Raw genomic sequence first — 24,036 nt, forward strand, 5'->3', positions numbered from 1 at the left:
ACTCCACTGTCCATGGGATTTCCCAGACAAGAATACTGTTAGAATTCCATATGCCCTAGCCTAACATGGGGTGATAATTGTACTAATTATCTGTGTATCAGTATCAGCTTGGGTCTTGTATCAGTAACTTTTAAAAAAATCTGAGAGTTTGCTTTTTCATCCATTCTTGATCTTTTTTTGTATATATAGAACACATATAGAGAATAAATATGCAGAACATATATATTCTGCATGTAAGGAAAAGATCAAATATGAGTGAGCTGAAGGTTAAGGTTAGCTTTCTCTGTGTGTGTGCATACACACATCAATATATGTTCATATATAAAATATCAAGAACATATGTATGTATATATATGCATGTAGATCTGTGAATATAGGAAAATATAGTTATATAAAGATAGATATGGATGCAGATATATATACAGACACACACACACACACACATATATATATATATATATATATATAGAGAGAGAGAGAGAGAGAGAGAGATAAAGATAGATAGATACAGATATGTATATATACTTACATATATATTATATATATTGTCCTTGCTGGCTGCCCAAATATTTTGCTTCTATAAATACCAAATTCTCTTCACCAGTTCCAAAGATCCCACATGGATCCAGGCTGCCTTGCTGCCATCAAACCTTGCTATGTATTTGAGTCTCAATGTTTTGACACAACGCTCTCTTGAAGTATTGAAGATAGATATGGGCTTAATCCTGACTTTGCCACTTATAAGTTATAACTTAACCCACATTGCTTCTATCAGTTAAGGTCTTTCATTAAGCCCCACAATTCTGACATCCTATTATCCCTATTACTAAAAAGCCCAACCCTTTAATGGCATTTCTTACTATCACCTTGGTATCCAGAGGACAACAATTAATGAGCTTTCCAGTAACAGCTGTGCCCCTCTCATCAGGGCATTCCATACTGACTCAATAAGTGGAATGTTCCCGAGCCCTTCTAGGGAATGTAATCAGCTGGGGAGCTAGTATATCCATTCTTGCATGCTTTCTCTGAGCCTTTTTTCCTCTTTATCTAAAGTCTATCACAGCAGTTCTGGCATCATTTCATGTGTACCATCACTTTTATAAAGCCTGCAAGATCCATCCAAGTAGTGTATTAAAATGATCTCCTGGGCCCTTGCTATGATATAAATCTTATGTCACAGGAAAGAATTCCCATTTGAGCAAACTTACGATTTGGGGAAACTCTCTACAAAGTCTACCTGGGCTTATAAATAAATAAACTCCCTCTTGTTTATCTAGTGCTTTTTTTTTTCCTATTTGGTCCAGGCCTCTCAAATTCGATTCTCAAATTCTCATACATTCTCACAGTCACAGCTAGTAATGTTAGCTAGATACTACAGTTTCTTTGCACAGAATCCCTCTCCTCCTTTGACAGGCCCAGAAATACTCCATATGAATTCTGCTGACATTTTCCCCAGTTGTGGGAATCTGTGAGTTCAAGGTTTTTAACTGCATATATCCAGGATACCTATCTGAAATCTCACATCTGACCATTTTCCTCTTAGGTCTCTGACTTGCTGAGGCTTCTTTGAAATTCTGCCACTCCTAAAATTAATATTCAACTCTGTCTTCTATCCGGATGCCAGAGAGGAATCTCTCGCAATGCTGCCAAGGAGGCCCTCTCACTCTCACACTTTCCGTGAAAGTGTGCAAACTGAAATAATGTGGTATTACCTAATAACAAAACATGAGTCGGAAAATTAAAATACTGCTAACATTTATTACTGGCACAGACATAGGCAAAAGGAAATCATAGATATTGCTATCATAAATTATGTGTTGTATCGCCAATGCGAACTGGTATATTCACAGTCATTTCAGTAGAAACACGGGACTAAAGTGTTAAGTTCGACTATTGTTCAGCAGATAGTTATTCCCCCTTCCTCTCCAATCTCTACAGAAGGAGCGTATTGCATGACGACTTTGATATTGCTGGGTTAGTGATTTGCTGTAGTCAATTCGAGGTTAACAAATGTGACATAAGCAGAGACTTCAAATATGCTCACAAATCTGTAAAAGGGGAATGTATAGGGCCAAGTGACTAAGTCACACTGCACATTCTGAAGAATTCTGATCAAACCAGTCAATCCTAAAGGAAATCAATCCTGAATATTTATTGGAAACACTGATGCTGAAGCTCCAGTATTTTGGTCACCGGATGAGAACAGCCAACTCATTGGAAAAGACCGTGACGCTGGGAAAAACGGAAGGCAAAAGCAGAGAAGGCAACAGCAGAGGATGAGATGGTTAGATAACATCATCCACTCAATGGACGTGAGTTTGAGCAAATTCTGGGAGATGGTGAAAAACGGGGAAGCCTGGCATGCTACAGTCCACGGGGATGCAAAGAGGCAGACATGACTTAGAGACTGAACAACAACAAACCTAAATTTCAAGTTGCTGTAGTTGTAATTGTTTTAAATTTGGTTATTCTCTCCAGAGCCTTGCTACCTATTCAAATGCTTTTGGGGCTTTCCTGGTGGCTCAGATGGTAAAGAATCTGCCTGCAATGCGGGAGACCTGGGTTCGATCCCTGGGTTGGGAAGATCACCTGGAGAAGGGCAAGGCTACGCACTCCAGTATTCTTGCCTGGAGAATTCCATGGACAGAGGAGCCTGTTGGACTACAGTCCATGGGGCTGCAAAGAGTCAGACATGACTGAAAGACTAAGCACTGTACAGCACAGCAAATACTTTTTTGGGATAAGAAAAAAAATTATAAAAATTTTAGGACATTGTTTTTATCCCCATAGGCTGCTATCTAGCACATTAGGAAAACAGTTTAGGAACTGAAAGGCCTTGGGTTACAATCTTTGTTTTGTTAGGTTAATATCTCTAGACAACTCACCTTCAATCACAGCACCCATATTACAGTGATATTGTAACAATTGTAAATGAGATAATAAAGTGTAAATGCAAAAAAAAGAAAGTTTATCCTTAGGGTTCCTTCCTTGTATTACAAGAATATGTACAGTGTAGCTGCTGATTCAAGAACAGAATGATAAAAGAAATGTGGCAACTTTGACTCAATGCTCAGTTCAGAGCATAGCCTTGCCAAATGTAGCCTAGATCAGCTGAAGAGCAACCAACTTTCAGACACATGGGAAAAATTAGTGTCTTCTGTCCTTATGTCATTGAAGTCTGCAGTGATCTGTCACATATCATTATTGTGAAAATGAATGATTCATATAGCTTCTTAAGTGGAAGATGTATTAATATGTGGTATGGAAAGTCCACTTATGTCTATTATAGACAAACCCCCACATGTATATAAAGAGACATGTACAATGATGTTCATGGCAGCACTGTTTGTTTTACAGAGCCTGCAAGTTTCACATTCTTTACGCTACATCACCTTTTGAAACATGTAGGCCAGCGAGCACTAGCTGAAAATGGTTTATAATTTTTCTGACTCTGGGTAATGTGATCGTAAATTTCGTTGGCTTTCAGCCTCACAATAGTGTTGTCCACTACACTTTTTTAAAAAACTGATTGCCAGCTCTTGAATCCATAAATTAAGCCCCATTTCAGTCGTTTTTGTAGCTTGATAACACGTAGTAGATGTTGCAAAGTGGTTTCATGTACAATGAGCAAGTTTCCTCTTTTCTTGATATTTTTGATTCATCAACATTGAATTTATGGCCCACAGCACTATAACTCCTGCCTGAATGAAACCCATCAAACATACACATTTTCTCCATAAGGCACATCACAGCTTTCCTGCAGCTGGGAACACTAGACAGCACTTCAGTGCTGCACTGGGAACCATTTTAAACGGCACACTCACCAAACGTGAGAAGAGGAAGACACGTTTTTTAAAAGTGGTACTAAATAGACTATGAAAAGGACACTTGTCTACACAGTATGAGAACTGAAACAAGAAGGCAGAGTTTTGCCTTGTTTAACCTCAGCTGGAAAATGTCAGTGAATGACATGACATGACGTGACAGAAGTGCATGAGTATTGATTCTGCATTACAAATAGACTTTAGCATGCAGGTGAATTTGCAAATATATATCATATGTAATAAGGAATGATCAAATTTAGTTTCAGTTCAGTTCAGTCACTCAGTCGTGTCCGACTCTTTGTGACCCCATGAATTGCAGCACGCCAGGCCTCTCTGTCCATCACAAACTCCCGGAGCCTACCCAAACCCATGTCCATCGAGTCGGTGATGCCATCCAACCATCTCATCCTCTGTTGTTCCCTTCTCCTCCTGCCCCTAATCCTACCCAGCATTAGAGTCTTTTCCAATGAGTCAACTCTTCGCTTGAGGTGGCCAAAGTATTGGAGTTTCAGCTTCAACATCAGTCCTTCCAGTGAACACCCAGGATTGATCTCCTTTAGGATGGATTGATTGGATCTCCTTGTAGTCCAAGGGACTCTCAAGAGTCTTCTCCAACACCACAGTTCAAAAGCATCAATTCTGCGGCGCTCAGCTTTCTTCACTGTCCAACTCTCACATCCATACATGACCACTGGAAAAACCATAGTCTTGACTAGATGGACTTTTGTTGGCAAAGTAATGTCTCTGCTTTTAAATATGCTATCTAGGTTGGCCATAAGCTTCCTTCCAAGGAGTAAGCGTCTTTTAATTTCATGGCTGTAATCACCATCAGCAGTGATTTTGGAGCCCAAAAAAATAAAGTCTGACACTGTTTCCACTGTTTCCCCATCTATTTCCCATGAAGTGATGGGACCAGATGCCATGATCTTAGTTTTCTGAACGTTGAGCTTTAAGCCAACTTTTTCAATCTCCTCCTTCACTTTCATCAAGAGGCTCCTTAGTTCCTCTTCACTTTCTGCCGTAAGGGTGGTGTCATCCGCATATCTGAGGTTATTGATCTTTCTCCCAGCAATCTTGATTCCAGCTTGTGTTTCTTCCAGCCCAGCCTTTCTCATGATGTACTCTGCATATAAGTTAAATAAGCAGGGTGACAATATACAGCCTTGACACACTCCTTTTCCTATTTGGAACCAGTCTGTTGTTCCATGTCCAGTTCTAACTGTTGCTTCCTGACCTGCATACAGGTTTCTCAAGAGACAGGTCAGATGGTCTGGTATGCCCATCTCTTTCAGAATTTTCCACAGTTTATTGTGATCCACACAGTCAAAGGCTTTGGTATAGTCAATAAAGCAGAAATAGATGTTTTTCTGGAACTCTCTTGCTTAGTAAAATGTAAAAATATGCATAGGAATGAAATTACCAAATCAGGATACTTACTATGTCTTACAAGAAAGAGAAAAAAATGCTATGTGGGTCTTTTTTTATATTTAGTATTTTATTTTTAATAGAAAAAAATTAAACTGATATTGCTGTCTCTATAATTTATAATAAGTATAACTGCCTTTAAGTTTTAGAATACTTGAAATGTTTTACAACTTTACATATTAAATCTTAAGTATAATCACAAATTCTCTTTGAAGAAAAAAATCATAGGAACCAGAAACTTGAGCTGGGCAATTAGTCTTGGCACAGAGGGCTGGACAAAGCACAAATCTGGTAAATGAAGCCACAGAGGCACAGATCGCCCCTGATTCCTGAAATGGTCTCTTAATCTACATTCAGAAACCATTCAACTGTTGTAGTTTTCAAAGAATATTCTAATTGTGGGCTACTAATATTTTTAGTTTTCAGTTCATGTAAAATCCTAAATCCATTAAAGTATCCTGAGAAGACAAGCCAGCTCTGAATTACTGACACCATACTCTCCACCTCTATCTCCTACAATTTGCACCAGCCGCAAAATGGTGACCCTCTCTTCCTGATAAAACATTGACTCCTTTCTTTCCTGAATATTAAATCTAAGTAAAATAGCAGTTATTTTCCTGGCCAGAGGGTAACCTGGAATTACTGGTTGAATACTCTGACCAAAGAACAGGTTGGCTTTAGTGACTGCTTTTCTACACGGATTACTGTTATATGTTCCTACGAACTCCTCCAGGAACAAGTTATTTTTGATCTTACATATTGACCCTTTCCAGACCTTGGTCTTTGAGACTAGAAATAATAGTTATAATGCAATCTGCACAAGCTCAAAAAAGACCATGATTATTGTCAACACTTAGAAACTGAATCACATACTGTAGTGAAGAATCAGGTTTGATAGGAACATTTCTTAGGGAGAATAGCTAGAAATTTCAAGAGGTGTAAACATTTTCTTATTCTCTTCCTTTTTTTCTTAAAAATTATTTACTACCCATCTATTACATAATTTGTATAAGCCTCTCCTGTTATAGCTAATAGAAACAATAGTAATATTATATGATATATATCCTATTTGTCATTTTGGTATTCTAAAATACATCCTAGATCTAGCCATGCCCACAAAGAATAAGATAGTATGACAATGACCAACAGGCTTTCTCTGCTAATCATTCCACCCAACCACACACAAACACACACAAAAACCACCTCATTTTTAGGTGGACACATCATTCTGACCAGTATAAATACTATATTTTCTATTCCTTTGGCTCTAGGTATGCCTATGTGATAGAGGCTTTCTTAGTGGTAGCCTTAGAAGTGTAAAACAGTTACCTTGGCACCAAAGGACAACAAGCCTGGGGTCAAAGATGGAAATAACATGGCATCATGTCACTCAAGCCTCTTTTAATCAGATGGTCTCCAAATAGCTGCAACAATTTCAGTGAAAAGGGAAGACTTGGATGGAGGGAGTGGATGGAGCACAATCAGTTAAAAAAAAAAAAAGTCATTTAGACTCAAACACTATCTGATCACAAGCTAGGCAAGATCACTAGCTTTCCATATTTACACACAGTCTGAAAACTAAGTTTTTAGAGAATTACTTTGATAATCAGTCTTGGCTTGCAAAGGATGCTAATCGTTCAACTTTAACAGTAACAGCTTTCCCTCCCTCCTCCCACAACACATACACACACTTACCAGCTATATCACTAGGATGCTGGCTATGAAATTACATAGTCCTCCAAAAGGACATTTTGACAATGTTCACTTAAGATATGACCAAAGAAGAAAACAGTCAAAGAAGAACTTCCCAGAGAGCTATTTATTACCGGTTGAACTAGCCAAAGAACTTGTACTTTATTATTTACATACAGCAATATTTGATCATTGCCACAGACTTATAATCGCTATGTATTTCTTATTCTTCTTTTCCCTAAATGAGAATTTCATGCTTATTTTGTGTATATGTGGGGAGAGGAAAACTATGACCCACAGGCCAAATCCAGTTTGCCTGTTTGTGTAAATAAAATTTTTACTGGAACACAGCCACACCTATCTAGTTTTAAATCTGGTTGTTTTCACCCGTCAGTGGCAGTGGAATAGTTGTAACCAAGACAATATGGTCTACAAAGCTTAAAATATATACCATCTGGCCCTTTACAAAAAAAGTTTGCTGACCCCTGCCTGGTCTATGTCATCATTTTATATTGAGCATGCATGCTAATAGTAAATGGTTTGTTTCTAGACTAACGATTACTCTATCAGACTTAAGGGGAAAGATTATACATCTACTAGAGATCCTGGACTTTAAGCTGGATACAGTAACTGCTGGGAACTTTGCCTTTCAGAAGGGATGACATAGAAGGAAGTACAAGGAGAGCTGGGTGTTCAGGATGGACTGTGTCAGAGAAAATGTCTGCTAGTTCTTTTTCCTTTAGAAAGTAGAAACTTATATGATATCAAAACTGCACATTTGTGGCCTCCTGAACTATACTTTTCTTTATCTGTCCTTTTAAATAATAATATCTGTTTATGTTGAAGATAGTGCAAGAAATAATCATGAACTTTATAACTTGGGTCTATTATAAAAGATATTGTTGAGGCTGTTTATTCATTATGTCATCATCATACTATGTAGTCATCACTCACAAGAGAAATGATCATGGTACTTATGAAGTTGATATCATTTTTGTAAGTATCCTACCTCCATTTTGCTGCAACCATGTTCTCCCCACTTCTTTTCACTCTATTTTTAGCTAGACACGCTCTGTAGCTCTGCAAGCCACATAACTTCTTTCCTAGAATAAGCAGTTAGAAAAATATACAATCCATCAATCAAAAAATGAAGCATTATTTCATTTAACCCTAAATATAGCTTTTAATTCATTATTTACATTTCTTAGGGGAAAGGCAAATTCAGTTCAGTTCAGTCATTCAGTTGTGTCCAACTCATCGCAACCCCATGGGCTGCAGCAAGCCAGGCTTCCCTGTCCATTACCAAATCCTGGAGCTTATTCAAACTCATGTTCATTGAGTCAGTGATGCCATCCAACCATTTCATCCTCTGTCACCCCCTTCTCCTCCTACTCTCAATCTTTTCCAGCATCAGGGTCTTTTCAGATGAGTCAGTTCTTCTCATCAAGTGGCCAAAGTATTGGAGTTTCAGCTTTAGTATCAGACTTTCCAGTGAATATTCAGGACTGATTTCCTTTAGGATGGACTGGTTTGATCTCCTTGCAGTCCAAGGGACTCTCAAGAGTCTTCCCCAACACCACAGTTCAAAAGCATCAATTCTTTGGCACTCAGCTTTCTTTATAGTCCAACTCTCACATCCATACATGACTACTGGAAAAACAACAACCTTGACTAGACAGACCTTTGTTGACAAAGTAATGTCTCTACTTTTTAATATGCTGTCTAGGTTGGTCATAGCTTTTCTTAAAAGGAGCAAGCATCTTTTAATTTCATGGCTGCAGTCACCATTTGCAGTAATTTTGGAGCCCCTAAAATAAAGTCTCTCACTATTTCCATTGTTTCCCCATCTATTTGCCATGAAGTGATGGGACTGGATACCATGATCTTAGTTTTCTGAATGTTGAGTTTTAAGCGAACTTTTTCACTCTCCTCTTTCACTTTCATCAAGAGGCTCTTTAGTTCTTCACTTTCTGCCATAAGTGTGGTGTTATCTGCATATCTGAGGTTCAAAGTCCTGGAGTCTGCTGTTCCATGTCCTGTTCTAACTGTTGCTTCTTGACCTGCATACAGATTTCTCAGGAGGCAGGTAAGGGCAAATTAAGCAACATATAAAGGTATTAAAAAAAAATATATATATATGTATATATATAAACACATACCTAATGCTGGAAATCATACTTTTCTTCCACTTTATCATGTTGTTTTCTTTAGGAATAAAAGTGGTAATAGAGTGACATTTTTCTAAAATCTAGGTCAAATTAAAAATTGAAACAGGCCTGAGGATGAATTCTAAAGCCTTGGATTTAAATAGCCTCATTTTTTCTGTTTTACGGCTAACAATGGTGAAGAAATTAGTATGTGCATAGGGGGCTCTAAAAACCTTTAAGAAAATTTAGCAGAAACTATTGCCAGGAGAAATATCAATAACCTCAGATATGCAGATGACACCACCCTTACGGCAGAAAGTGAAGAAGAACTAAAGAGCCTCTTGATGAAAATGAAAGAGGAGAGTGAAAAAGTTGGCTTAAAGCTCAACATTCAGAAAACTAAGATCATGGCATCTGGTCCCATCACTTCATGGGAAATAGATGGGTAAACAATGGAAACAGTGGCTGACTTTATTTTTCTGGGCTCCAAAATCACTGCAGATGGTGATTGCAGCAATGAAATTAAAAGACGCTTACTCCTTGGAAGGAAAGTTATGACCAACCTAGACAGCATATTAAGAAGCAGAGACATTACTTTGCCAACAAAGGTCCGTCTAGTCAAGGCTATGGTTTTTCCAGTAGTCATGTATGGATGTGAGAGATGGACTATAAAGAAAGCTGAGTGCCGAAGAATTGATGCTTTTGAACTGTGGTGTTGGAGAAGACTCTTGAGAGTCCCTTGGACTGCAAGGAGATCCAACCAGTCCATCCTAAAGGAGATCAGTCCTGGGTGTTCATTGGAAGGACTGATGTTGAAGCTGAAACTCCAATCCTCGGCCACCTGATGCAAAGAGCCGACTCATTGGAAAAGACCCTGATGATGGGAAAGATTGGGGGCAGGAGAAGAAGGGGACGACAGAGGGAGTTGGTTGGAGGGCAGGAGGAGTAGGGGACGACATAGGATGAGATGTTTGGATGGCATCACCGACTCAATGGACATGGGTTTGGGTGGACTCTGGGAGTTGGTGATGGACAGGGAGGCCTGGCATGCTGCGGTTCACGGGGTCGCAAAGATTTGGACATGATTGAGAAACTGAACTGAACTTAACTGATACAATATTGTAAATCAACTCTAGTACATTTTAAAAATTAACTAAAAATTGAATTGGTGGATTGGTAGAAAAATGCAAACTACTCCAGAAGTCCATGACATGTAATGATTTTTAATACTGCTAAAACTGCTGAAACATAAATAATTAGGCTACTTTGGGATAGAGGCCCATAGCTGAAGAGTACGTCTGGCCTACTCTCCAACATTTAACTTTCAATCTGGCTTCCTTGTTCTCTTCTTATATTTATGTAGGTAGTAACTCATGAAAATAAAAATGAAATCTTATTTTCATAGGCTAAAAAAGTTAATAATAATGTTTTAAATGTAAGGTTAAGAAGTCTAAAATGTTTCTTATTTAGACAAACAAAATTTTTTGAATAGCAAATAGAATAGCAAATTCCCAAATGTTCTAGATCAATGACATTCAAAACCATCATGTATATATTCATGCAGTAAACATAGTATATGGAGTTTTATCCCTACTGCAAAAGTTGCACAATAATAGTTATAGAACTTAAGTGAAATTTTAAAAAGCAAGTACTGTGTCTTTTCAAGTAATATAGTCCCAGGAAATATGGGGTATTTTAAAGAATTCTTTGCATCTGTGATAGTACACAAAGAAAGAGACAGCATTAGCATTTCTTCCTGAAGGACCTGCGGTCTGAGTGGGGAGTAGTAGATGGGTCTCAGAAAGGAAGAGATATAAGCAGGAACAAGAGTTCAACACTGATGAAATTCCTGACAAAATGTCTAGGAAAAAGGAGTATCATGGCTAAATGCAGCAAAGTACATACTGATTCCTACACTGTGGCAATGTGAAATGTTAGAGCTATGGCTATTCTATAATTATGTTAATTCAAAACAAAAAAAGAAAATGAAAAACTTCATTCTTCCACTCAGATAGTCTATTAAAACATTCAAACACTCATGTCATGGCACAATTTATCATTTAACATGATTTCACAACTATATTTGTGCTTAAGTGGTAATTCACAAATGTGAGATCCTGAAAAATATGATAAGTGATTTTTCCTATGAATGTCAGGATTCTCCTCAGGTTTCTTTTGGCAAACCCACTTAAATTAAAATGATCCCTAGCTAACTGACATCTTCTCCATAACCAGTCTTCCAACTGTTGCATTTCAGCAACCTAGCTGAAATCCAGCTGGCTCAGACACAATTATGATAAAAATCCAAAGTGTTGCTAAGTGACTAGGGAACAGAATTTGAAAACCTGACAAGAAATATTTCCTCGCCCGTGACTGAGGAAAGCAGTGCACAGATGGTTAAGGTGATGCAGATTCCTGAACCCTTCAAAGATTAATTTCTTCTCAATTCCTACACAGAAAGAGTGATTAATTTTTTTAAAAGTGTCATTTTTAATCTCTGCTTTAAAGTGTCCGTTGTTAACTCCCATTATAATTTCGGTCTTCCACGGCTGTGTTCACCACTGCCTGCAGTTTAGACTGCTGCATGCACTTCCAATTCTATGACAAGCAGAAGTTTCTGTGGCAATTACAGTTCTTTCAGAGGACAAGAACACTGAGGTCACATCACATCAGTACTTCCTGCCCTGTACTGATACTGATCAAATTCTGAAAATAATTTCAGGTTTTGGTCCTTAAAACCAAAATGCAACAATTTAGCAGGTCCATTCTTTCATTTACATATCAAAATGTCAATCTTCAAGCCATAGCTTTATTCACTTCCCGCTCCTATTTCCAATAAGTTAATTCATAGTTTCTAGAAAACCCCTCCTCCACGTGTGCAGTCTTAATTCTTCACAACCTACATGTCATATCATACTTCACTATGAAATTATGAATGCTCTCTCCCTAAGATTGAGAATAAGGTGATATGTCCACTTCTACCACTTTAATTCTGTATTGCACTGGAGATTCTATCTAGGCAATCAGACAAAGAAAAGACATAAAAGTAATATAGATTATCAAATAAGGATTAAACATGTTTTTATTCACAGCTGCCATGATTATGCAGAAAATCCAAAGGGATATGCATGCATACACAGATGTACACCACACACATACACACACACCCACTCATAAACGTATGAACTAATAAACAAGCCTAGCAAGTTTGCAGGATACAAGACAATATATAGAAGTGAAAATTTGTAAACTAAAAACTAAAAACATTGCTGAAAGAGGAAATAAAAAGAAGCTAAAGGAAAAGAGAATCAATTCCATGTTCATGGATAGGAATGCTCAATATTATTAAGATGATAATTCTCCCCAAAATGATTCAGTGCAGTTTCTATTGACAGTACTGAAGATATATTTTACCAAAATTGAAAATTGACAGTCTGATACTAAACTGTATAGGGAAATATAGTGGACCAAAAAAAGTCAAAGTAATCTAAAAAAAAAAGTTGGAGGATTTGCACTTCTTGACTTCACGCTTACTACAAAGCTACAGAAATAAAAACTATATGGTACTGGCCTAAGGAAAAATATATACATCCATGGCATAGAATTGATACTCCTGAAATAAACCCTTAAATATATGGTTAATTGATTTTTCACAAAGATTCCACTATTTCATTGATGAAAAGATGGTATTTTCAACAAATGGTACATTTCCATTTCTCTACTGATTTGGAAGTTGTCAGTTCTAGTTTACACCTTACTGATAGCTCTGAATGTTTTACTAAATCTGTCAGAGACAGAAACTGCTAGATTTCTAACCAATAATCTTCTTTTTTTTTTTCATTTTCTTTCTCTAAGAGAACCTTCACCTAGTTGGGGGCCATATGAAAACTACCCTTCAATTTCCCGTGACATTTCGGCGAATGTGACTAAGTATACAGCCAACATAACATAGGTTGAAACTTGGGGATAAGATTTCCAGCAAAGCTTTCTTCAAAGAGTGGTCTGAGTTATCCGGGAAATCATTTGCCTTTCACCAACTCTTACTACCTGATGTCTTTTTCCTGGTGACTGCCACAGTGCAAGAAGGTACAATCACTGACTTCCAACCAAATGCAAAAGAGAGCAGTACAGAGTCTGGATTTCTAAAAAATGTGGAGCAGCCCATGTCTCCCTTAGACTGCATACCTTTTGTCTTAGTTTACATGATAGAAAATAATTCCCTAAGCTATTTAAGGCAGTAATTTTTGTATTTCTATTACAGGATTGCACAATTGTTAAACGGAATTTGTAATAATGCTAAACAAATTTCTTATTTAATTACTATCTTAACACTTCTCTCTAAAATATCAACTTAAAACACATTAAATCTAATTATCCCTACCTTCTAATGTAGGCTATTGTTATGGTTGACTCTAATTTTAATTCAATTTCTTTTTAGGTATTTTTCCTTATAATCCCATAAATTAGATATCTTAGTATTGCTTTATAACATGTGTTACCAAAAGGTTTTGTTTATCATTCTTTTTCAACCTCAGACCTAACTTATGGCTAATTTCCTTTATTTCTGAAGTGTATTTTTATGCTGTGCATCTGTGAATAGTCCTCTCAGTTTTTGTTTATCTGAAAATGTTGATCTTTTTATGAAAGACCTGCTTGGGACTTGATTCAATGTTTAGCTTTATATCTGTACTTTTGTAATATTATGTTACTTATCTAGTGTCCATTGTTTCATTTGAGAAGTCTGCTGCCAGTATCACTGTCTTTCCTTTGGAGTGATTTGTTAATTCTACTTTAATGAATTCATATCTTTCATTAATTTTGGAAAATTCTCAACCATCTTTTTCTATTTCCTATTACTAACAAATGACTCAGTCTATCCATCAAATCTACTACACTGATATATTTTACATTGTGTTGTCTCTATGTCTCTTGTCTCCTGCATTCCCAGGAGTTCCTTCAGGTAGTTCTTTCTTCTACCTTACAAATTCTGTTTCATCTAAATGTAACCTATCAATTAACCCACTCACTGTGCCATCATCAATTTCAATTTCTATGTTTTTTAGATTTAGAAGTTTTTTTTTTTCAAATCTTCCTAGTAATTTGGATAAATATGTCTATTGCTTATTGTTTTTAGGTTTACCTCTCAATTTTCTGAACATTTCATATCTAATTCTATTTTTTATATTTCATTGAGATATAATTGATATATAACTTTATATTAGTTTAACTGGTACAACATAATAATTTGATATATGTATTTTTGCAAAATAATTAGCACAAAAGTTTAGTAAACATCCATCACCTCACAGTTACATAATTTTCCTGTGATGAGAACTTTTAAGATATGTTTCCTAGCAACTTTCAAATATACAGTAGCATTTTGGTAACTATAGTCACTATACTATACATCTGTACTATTATTTATTCTTATAATTGGAAGTTTGTACTTTTTGACTACCTTCATCTATTTCCTCTTACCCCAGAACCTCTGGGCAACACCAATCTATTCTCTGTGTCTATGATTCAGTATTTTTAGGTTCAACATATTAGTAAGATTATACAGTATTTCTCTCTCTCTCTGACATTTCACTTAGCATAATGCCCTCAAGGTTCATCCATGTTTTCAAACATAGCAGGAGTCCCTTCTTTTAATGGCTGTATAATATTTCAATGTTTCTGTATGTGGTGTGTGTATCATATATTCTTTATCCAGTTATCCTTTGATGAACACTTAGGCTGTTTTCAGTCTTGACTACTCTAAATAATGCTATAATAAACATTGAAGTGCATATATCTTTTTTGAGATAATGATTTCATTTCCTTTGGGTATATGCTCAGAATTAGAATTACTGGATCATATGGTAGCTTTATTCTTAATTTTTAGAGGTCCCCCATATTTTTTCTATAATGGCTGTACCAATTTACATTCCCACCAACAGTGCACAAAAGTTTCCTTCTTTCTCTATCCTTACTAACACTTGGGATCCTTTGTCTTTTTGATGATGTCATTCTAACATGTGTGCAGTGATAACTCACTGTGGTTTTGATTTGCATTTTTCTGATGATCAGTGATGTCAAGCACCTTTTTATGTATCTATGACCATTTGTAAGTCGTCTTTGGAAAAAGGGTCTATTCAATTCCTCTGCCCAATTTTTCTTTCCATCAGGTTATTTGCTTTTTTTTTTTTTTGAAGTTATATGAGTTTTTTAGGGATGTTTCCTATGGCTCAGTGACAAAGAATTGGCTTGCAATGCAGGAGACGTGCAAGATGTGGGTTTGATCCCTGGGTTGGGAAGATCCCCTGGAGGAGGAAATGACAACCCACTCCAGTACTCTTGCCTGGAGAATCTCATGGACAGAAGAGCCTGGTGGGCTATAGTCCATGCGGTTGCAGCATCAGAGACAGCTTAGCAACTGAGCACACAGCCATGAGTTCTTTATATATTTTGGATGTCATCCCATCGTCAAGCATATAATTGCAAATATTTTCTACCATCCAATAGGCTGCCTGTCTATTTTATTTATAGTTTCCTTTGCTGTGCAAAGCTTTTAGTTTGATGCTGATTTACATTATTTTTGCTCTTGCTTGGTCTTTCCTTTTGGTATCAAATCTAAAAAATTATTGCCAAGCCCCAGGTCAAAGAATTTTACCCGGTGTTTCCTTCTAGGTGTTATGTGGTTTTATGATTGTAGGTCTTACTTTATGTCTTTCATCCATTTTGAGTTGATTTTCATGTATGGTCAGAGAAACCTAGTGTGCTGCAGTCCATGGGGTCACAGAGTCTGCAATGACTAAGCAACTGAATAATAACAACATAAGACAGTGACCAAGTTTCAATCTTTTGTAAGTGGCTACCAGATATTCTTGGGCTTCCCAGGGAATGTTAGTGGTAAAGAAACTGCCAGCCAATGCCAGAGACCTAAGAGACGCAGGTTCAGTTCCTGGGTCAGGAAGATCCCCTAGAGGAGGGCATGGCAACCCTGTCTAGTGTTCTTGCTTGGAGAATTCCATGGACAGAGGAGCCTGGCAGGCCACAGTCCAAGGGATAGTGAAGAGGAGGACACTATTGGAATGACTTTTAGCACACACTACCACACACCTCATTTTCTCAGCACCGTTAATTGAAGAAACTATCCTTTTTCCTATTATATATTCTTGTCATCTTTGTTGTGAATAATTGACTATATATGCATGGGTTTACATCTGGCCTCTCTAATCTATTCCACTGATCTATATCTCTGTTGTTATGGTTTTCTATATACAGTTTTATGCCATCTGTAAATAGAGAGAGTTTTACTTCTTTTCTAATTTGAATGCCTTTTATTTTATTTTTGTGGTTGTTGTTCAATCACTCAGTCATGTCCGACTGTTTGCAACCCCATGGACTGCGGCATGCCAGGCTTCCCTGTCCCTCACCATCTCCCAGAGTTCACTCAAACTCATGTCCACTGAATTAATGATACCATTCACCCATTTCATCCTCTGTCATCCCCTTCTGCCTTCAATCTTTCCCAGCATCAGGGTCTTTTCAAATGAGTTGGCTCTTTGCATCTGGTGGCCAGAGTATTAGAGCTTAAGCTTCAGCATCAGTACTTCCAATGAATAGTCAGGGTTGACCTCCTTTAGGATTGACTGGTTGGATCTCCTTGCAGTCTAAGGGACTCTCAAGAGTCTTCTCCAACACCGCAGTTCAAAAGCAACAATTCATCAGTGCTCAGCCTTCTTAAATGGTCCAACTCCAACATCCATACATGACTACTGGAAAAACCATAGCTTTGACTAGATGGACCTTTTCGACAAAGTGATGTCTCTGCTTTTTAATATGCTGGGTAGGTTTGCCATAGCTTTTCTTCTAAGGAGCAAGCATCTTTTAATTTCATGGCTGCAATCACTGTCCACAGTGATTTGGAGCCCAAGAAAATACTGTCACTGTTTCCATTGTTTCTCCATCTATTTGCCACGAAGTGATGGAAGTGGATGCCATGATCTTTGTTTTTTGAATGCTGACTTTTAAGCCTGGTTTCTCACTCTCCTATTTCACCTTCATCAAGAGGCTCTTTAGTTCTTCTTTGCTTTCTGCCATTAGGGTGGTGCTAACTGCATATCTGAAGTTATTGATATCTCTCCTGGAAATCCTGATTACTGCTTGAGTTTCATCCATCCTGGCATTTTGCATGATGTACCCTGCATATAAATTAAATAAGCAGGGTGACAATATACAACTTTGATGTACATCTTTCCAAATTTAGAACCAGTCCATTGTCCCATGTCCAGTTCTAACTGTTGCTTCCTGACCTGCATACAGGTTTCTCAGGAGTCAGGTAAGGTGGTCTGGTTTTCCCATGTCTTTAACAATTTCTATAGCTTGTTGTGATCTACACAGTCAAAGGCTTTAGTGTAGTCAATTAAGAAGAAGTAGATATTTTTCTGGAATTCACTTGCCTTTTCTATGATCCAATGGATGCTGGCAATTTGATCTCTGGTTCTTTAGAAAAGACAGAGCTCTTTTCTAAATCCATTTTTGCCTAATTGCTCTAGCTAAGACTTCTAATGCTACAATGAACAATATGACTAGGGTAGTTACCTTGTATTGTTACTGTTCGTAAAGAAAAAGGTTTTTTTTTAAATTTATTTTATTTTTTGAAGATAATATCAAAGATTGAAATAAAAATAAAAATATAAGCAAGAGAGACAATAGAAATATGTCAGAGAAACTAAGAGCTGAATTTTTGAAGATAACATACTAACAAATATTAACCAGTTGTAAGAACCTGCTATTTGCCAACCATAGCCATATTTATTTCTCTTAAAAACTTTATGAGACAGATTATCTTTGTCCCTGTTTTACAAATGAGGGGGTAAAGCACTGGAAATGTATATATAGCTATGAATTAGTTTCTTCTATCCCCATTCTGCCTTATATATTATCTCTTCTTCCTCATGCTAACATCTCTTAAAGCAAAGATCCAGGTAATATAGGACTTACGTTCTATGTGTGATTAAATAGTTAATCATGCTTCCTGAGGTAGATACTTGGACTTCTTAAATAATACTACAGCAGATGCTTCATATGTCCTGCCTCTCATTTTTTCTCAGCATTCAATGTTGCTATAAACATATGGATCTTTGCCCATTAGCTTTCCTTGGCTGGAATTGCCAAGAATTAACATTCTCAAGAAGAACCCTCAACCAATGAAGAACAGAAATTGGTGAATACATACTACAGATCAGTCCTTATTAATGGACCAAATAGCTCCCACAGGCTCCAATGGGAATTAGCCCCCATTGGACTCATTGATATGCCTTGAATGACTTCTATACCCTTCTAATCTCACATGTTCAAGGAATCACTCCAAATAATCTACCAATACTAAAACTCTTGAAATGGGGTCTGTTTATGGTGGAACTCAGCCTAAGTCAAATAGTATATGAGTTTCTCTCTTTATTGGGAAGCTAGGAAAGTTGAAGATAATTCTCCACAGGTAGATTTTATTCTTTATAATGAACTATTAAGTTCTTTTCCCCCATCCACCTGATTTTTCCAAATGACCATAATTTTAGGAGCTCCAAAGCTTTTTTATAAGTTGTCTATAGAAGAAAAACTGCTGCTAAGTCGCTTCAGTCGTGTCCGACTCTGTGTGACCCCATAGACGGTGGCCCACCAGGCTCCTCCGCCCCTGGGATTCTCCAGGCAAGAACACTGAAGTGGGTTGCCATTTCCTTCTCCAACGCATGAAAGTGAAAAGTGAAAGCGAAGTCGCTCAGTCGTGTCTGACTTGTATCGACCCCATGGACTGCAGCCTACCAGGCTCCTCCGTCCATGGGATTTTCCAGGCAAGAATAGCTACCCACCTTCAATTTGACTATTTACACTGAATATTAAGTATCTCAGCATTGTCCATAATAGAAAAAAAGTCATAGGCAGCCCTTATTTAGATTGTCTAGTCTACAAAGGGCTTCAGAGACCTCTGAATGAACTATGTGTTCAATAGAAGGTTCTTGAGTTGATAAATAACTCCTTTTCTCCTTCACTGGATTTTGCTAGTTTTACTGTAGATATAGATACAGAAAAATAGTAATGGGATATTTGGAAAAGCAGTAGGGATATTGGGAAAAGCAGTAGGGAAGTTAATTAAGACAATAGCCATATTTAATTTGGTTTATTTTAGAATAATTATGTAATATAACATTTGCTGCATTCAAATATACTTCAGATTTTCAAATAACTTATGGACATTATATACTGACATATTTAGTATTTTCATGTTTGTTGTAATCAAGAAACATGTATTTCAGAAATGAACATGGATAAGATGGGAAGATCCCTTGAATAGAAAATGGCAACCCACTCCAGTATTCTTGACTCAAATATTTCATGGACAGAGTGGGCTGGTGGGCTACAGTCCATGGGGTCACAGAGTCAGGCACGACTGAATGACTAAGCACACATATGATGACTCTAAGAATTAAGTATTTTCCCTTATCCTAAGAAAAGTAACATGCCTAGAGTCATGCATCAGAAAATCTGAAATAAAACAAATTTAATGGACAAAATTTTGAGTGAAATAAATTTTTTTCTGTTCTAACTTAATTGTACAAAATCACTAGAATAACTTTTAAAAAACATATCCCAAGATTAATGTCTACACTCTCCTATCTTAGGAAAAAAGAAAAACTCTCTAACAGCCTGCAAGACTTTTCATAATCTCGCTGTTGTCATAAGTGAAAGTCACTCAGTTGTGTCCGACTCTTTGTGAGTCCATGGAGTATACAGTCCATGGAATTCTCCAGGCCAGAATACTGGAGTGGGTAGCCTTTCCCTTCTCCAGGGAATCTTCCCAACCCAGGGATCGAACCCAGGTCTCATGCACTGCAGGCAGATTGTTTACCAGCTGAGCCGCAATGGAAGCCCAAGAATACTGGAGTGCATAGCCTTTCCCTTCTCCAGCAGACATTCCTAACCCAGGAATCAAACCAGCGTTTCCTGCATTGTAGGCAGATTCTTTACCAACTGAGCTATTAGGGAAGCCCATAACCTCATGATTACTTCAAACCTTTCTCCACACCCTAACCCCACTCTACCTCTTGGCCTTCCATCTGCTCCTTTAGTAGTCAAAACCTTACCAACCTCAGGTTAGTTCTGCATGTAGTATTTCCTTAGAGCATGGTCCTATTATGAAATTTGCAAAAGTTCAAAGTTTTCTAACTAAAAATAAGGAGAATTGGTGCTAAATCACTCACTAGCATTTATTTTCTACTGATCAATGTGTATCTCAGGAAAGAAGCTTTTGCTTTGTTAAGAGCTGCAGCTGCTGCTGCTACTGCTGCTAAGTCACTTCAGTTGTGTCCGACTCTGTGCAACCCCATAGACGGCAGCCCACCAGGTTCCTCCGTCCCTGGGATTCTCCAGGCAAGAACACTGGAGTGGGTTGCCATTTCCTTCTCCAGTTAAGAGCTGCAATACCTTCTAAAATATCTGAAGATGAGAATGTAAAAGGACACCTGTGCCTTCATTAGAGAAATCTCTGTAATTTTTCTTTGCAAATCTTGCCATTTATTTTTACTTCTCTGAAGGAAAAATGGGTTTAGGTTTATGCAATTTACATAACAGACTTATTTTAAATAATTTATTTCCCACATTTCAATTATCTTTCTATTTCATGGATAATCAGGCTAATAGATAAAAGTGCCTACTAAGTCTCTAAATTTAGAAACAATCCATCCTGAACTGAGCAGAACTAGAATGACTGTTTATAGCATCACCGTAATCACTACAAAGTCACTTCTGGTGGTAGGATGCATTACCACCTCAGCCAAATATGCTAATATTTCACTTCATATCAATATCAATTTCTATTACGTATAAGACTTCTACCTATAAAATTGACCCTGAGATATGTCTTACTAGTATGTCTTGCTGTAGTAAATTATATTTTTTACAAGCCATGATTTTTCTGATCCTATGCTAGAAATGACAGTGAACATTTTAAACTGTAACTGTGGTAGCATTAAGGTAAATTTGAGATTGTTTATGTGAATTTGGGGGCTGATCCCTATTAATGCACTTCATCTATTGATCTCAAATATTTACATGGTGATAAGTTGCTTCTTGTAAAAAGAGTTCAAATGAACAGTGATTGATGTTGAGAGTATGTCTGAAAAGAAACTGAATCAGTGTTGAGTGGGAAGAAGCACGGCAAGATTGAAACCCAGCGGTTCCACTGGGCAAAGAGCAACTTCAAAAACTGGGGACGTGTGTATACATATGTAAGTATATGTACTTATCAAGAAATATTTATATAATGTATATTATATATGATATAACATAATATAATATATAATAATATATATAATATATATGGTTTCCCTGGTGGCTCAGATGGTTAAGAATCTGCCTGCAATGCTGGAGACCTGGGTTTGATCCCTGGGTTGGGAAGATCCCCTGGAGAAGGAAATGACAACCCATGCCAGTATTCTTGCCTGGAGAATTTCATGGAGAAAGGAGCCTAGCAGGCTACAGTCCATGGGGTAGCAAAGAGTTGGACATGACTGGGTGACTAACACTTACATTATATAGATATATACACAGAGAGAGAGACAGACAGACAGACAGACAGAGAGAATGAAACATCTGGACCTTAGGACATTTATACACTCAGAGAGAGAGAGAAATCCATGGGGAATTTAAGTAGTGAACTGAATAGGAAGGTATTTTCCCTTGTTAATGAAGTTTGACTTTAAAGTGGGTTTGGAGAGAGCCTTAGCTGGATTAAGGAAAATAAAGAAAGTAGACCTATGTCAGTACGTAGAACAAAGTGGTACTGGGTTGAGCAGCATTAGTTCAAAGGAAGCAGTTGGAGATACTGTACTAAGTGTCTTCTTTCTGGGAAGAGGTTAAACAAGAAAGGAATTGAATTCAGAATATTATAGTCAGCTGGCATGCTAATGCAATGATTAAAAGACAAAATGAGTCAGAATTCATAAGCATTCCTTAAAGTAATGATTTTCGAAGTGTGAGCCCTGAATCAGTAATATGAGAGTCAACTTGGAACATTAGAAATGCTTAGAAATGCACAGTCTTGAGCTATGACCTGGACTTAACAAATTGAAACTCTGGAATGGGAGTCACTCTTCGGGTGACGTTAAATGCATGCTAAATTTGATAAACACTGCCCTAGAGATTTCCCAAATATTTTCCAAAAAAAAAAAAAGATTATGTTGGACTTCTGTGGTGGTTCAGACAGTAAAGAATCTGCCTGCAATGCAGGAGACCTGGGTTCAGTCCCTGGGTCCAGAAGATTCCCTGGAGAAGGGAATGGCTACCTACTCCAGTATTCTTGCCTGGAGAATTCCATGGACAGAGGAGCCTGGAGGGCTACAGTCTATGAGATCCCAAAGAGCTGGACATAATTGAGCGACTAACACTTTCACTTTAATCTGGAAAAAAGATTGGATTTATTGGATTTTAATCAGTTAAGTAGATCGGTAGCTTTAAAGTAAAGTCAGTGAAAGTCTGGTTTGAAGTACAGATTGATAAGGTTTGGACATAAATATTATATATATTAATATGACTACATTTAAATCCATGTCTGATTAGTCACAATAATAGTTTGGCTACAGAAAGTTCCTGAATTTTTTCAATTTGAGAAATTATGTACTAAAATTCCTTTTTAAAATACAAAGCACTTATTTTAAGGAATGTACACTTTTATTATGGTAAAAGTTCAAAACTAGTCAAACAGAAACAGCCCTTGATGTCTAATTTTACATTTCTACAAATGAATTCAGCATCTCCCCAAATTTATTTAAAGTCTATTTCTGCAATAAATGTAGAAACCCTAAAATCATGGCAGCTTGATCATTAACCAGTTACTTAATTTTACTGCTATTCAGAATAAAGCTAAACACCTGCCAATAAGTGGATGTTTTTAAAAGGCTTCAAAATTAGCACTGCATTCATTGCTCACATGAGACACCTTAAAAACAGACTGTAGAATTAAATAGCTAAATTTGAATCTCTTAATCAGTTCAGTTCAGTTCAGTCGCTCAATCCTGTCTGACTCTTTGTGACCCCATGGACTGCAGCATGCCAGGCCTACCTGTCCATCATCAGCTCCTGGAGCTTACTTAAACTCATGTCCATAGCGTCAGTGATGCAATCCAACCATCTCATCCTCTGCCTCCCCCTTCTCCTCCCTCCTTCAATCCTTCCCAGCATCAAGATCTTTTCCAGTGAGCCAGTTCTTTGCATTAGGTGGCCAAAGTATTGGAGCTTCAGCTTCAGTATCAGTCCTTCCAATGAATATTCAGGAATGATTTCCTTTAGGATGGACTGGTTGGATCTCCTTGCAGTCCAAGGGACTCTCAAGAGTCTTCTCCAACGCCACAGTTCAAAAGCATCAGTTCTTTGGTGCTCAGCTTTCTTTAGAGTCAACTCTAACATCTATATATGACTACTGGCAAAACCAAAGCTTTGACTAGATGGATCTTTGTTGGCAAAGTAATGTCTCTGCTTTTTAATATGTTGTCTATGTTGGTCATAACTTTCCTTCCAAGGATCAAGCGTCTTTTAATTTCATCTGCAGTGATTTTGGAGCCCCAAAAAATAAAGTCTGTCACTGTTCCACTGTTTCCCCATCTATTTGACATGAAGTGATGGGACCAGATGCCATTTTCTGAGTTTTCTGAATGTTGAGCTTTAAGCCAACTTTTTCACTCTCCTCTTTCACTTTCATCAAGAGGCTCTTTAGTTCTTCACTTTCTGCCATAAGGGTGGTGTCAACTGCATATCTGAGGTTATTGATATTTCTCCCGGCAATCTTGATTCCAGCTTGTGCTTCATCCAGCCCAGCATTTCTCATGATGTAGTCTGCATATAAGTTAAATAAGCAGGGTGACAATATACAGCTTTGACGTACTCCTTTCCCAATTTGGAACCAATCTGTT

At 37.4% G+C, this 24,036-nt stretch overlaps 1 protein-coding gene across 1 annotated transcript in view; it reads right to left on the reverse strand.

Annotated features, from left to right (window-relative positions):
* Positions 1-24,036, reverse strand: part of LRFN5 (leucine rich repeat and fibronectin type III domain containing 5) — a 984,773-nt gene that overhangs the window by 563,303 nt on the left and 397,434 nt on the right. Inside the window, exon 5 of the transcript XR_014070506.1 lies at positions 7,951-8,044. The gene's annotated coding sequence lies outside the window, so the exon portion shown is untranslated. The remainder of the gene's footprint in view (positions 1-7,950; positions 8,045-24,036) is intronic.

Source organism: Giraffa tippelskirchi, chromosome 12 (genome assembly GCF_054371585.1).
Source record: "Giraffa tippelskirchi isolate mGirTip1 chromosome 12, T2T-mGirTip1v1.2.pri, whole genome shotgun sequence".
Taxonomy (NCBI): domain Eukaryota; kingdom Metazoa; phylum Chordata; class Mammalia; order Artiodactyla; family Giraffidae; genus Giraffa; species Giraffa tippelskirchi.